The following is a 1,014-nucleotide window of genomic DNA, read 5'->3' as shown; positions in this document are numbered from 1 at the left end:
GGCGGCCAGGCTGAATGTCGGGCGGTGGGTGTATGGACTCGGCTTAGGCTCCCCAGGCGGCTGCGGCCCGCCCTCCGGCCACAGCGATAGAGCCTCTCCGCGCGGGCGGCGGGGAGCCGGTCCTGGGGCCGGGAGCGCGACTTCCGGCCGGCTCACCTGCGACCGGAAGTAATGCGGCGGCGCGGGCTCACTTGGGGCAGCTGGACCCGTAGCTGCTGCTCTGGCCCCGGCCTAGTGGGCTAGGGACGAAGCGTCAACTTCCTGGACTTGTATAAGGCACCCGCACTCAGGGTCGGCCGGGCCCAGTTTGATATTGGTTAAAATACTGGAGTTGTTATTTGAAAGAGAGTTTCCTGGTAAATATATGCCCGGCACTTTGGGCTGTGATGTAGTCAGGTTCGATGGAGTATGTGGAGGCTTGAGCAGTCCCCTTGGGGGTGCTGTCCCGTGGTTGCCCACATAGCGTAGCGTCCTTCTTCACTGCTGTCATACTGTTCCAAGCTGCCATCATTTTTCTCCCGAACGTTTTCCATCATCTCATTGCACTGCTTCCTCCAATCCGTTATCCATACAGTAGTCCAAGTAGTCTTTCACAAACAAGTTGAATCATGGCATCATCACCCTACTTAAAACTCTTAAAAGTCATTCCGTTGCGCTTGGAATAAAATCCATGCTCATGTTTTCCCAGGCCTTGTGTGAGCTGGCCCTGTCTGCCTCTTCTCAGAACTGTGCATGTGTAGGACCAACCCTCCAAACCGGGAGCCAGCTGGCCCCTGGCCACCGAATTCCCCAGTGCTCAAGGGGGAGGACAAGGAAGATACTATTTTGCCACATGATTAAGCCTTGTAGTGTGTTAGAAGATACCCTGTGAGATTTACACGATGGCGTTCTTACTGGCTCTTTTTTTTTTTTTTTTTTTTGAAACAGAGTCTCACTCTTTTGCCCGGGTTAGAGTGAGTGCTGTGGCGTCAGCCTAGCTCACAGCAACCTCACACTCCTGGGCTCAAGCGATCC

The sequence above is a fragment of the Propithecus coquereli genome, unplaced genomic scaffold, assembly GCF_000956105.1.
Source record: "Propithecus coquereli isolate 6110/MARCELLA unplaced genomic scaffold, Pcoq_1.0 Scaffold839, whole genome shotgun sequence".
NCBI classification, from domain to species: Eukaryota; Metazoa; Chordata; class Mammalia; order Primates; family Indriidae; genus Propithecus; species Propithecus coquereli.
This window is presented reverse-complemented; position numbering follows the sequence as displayed.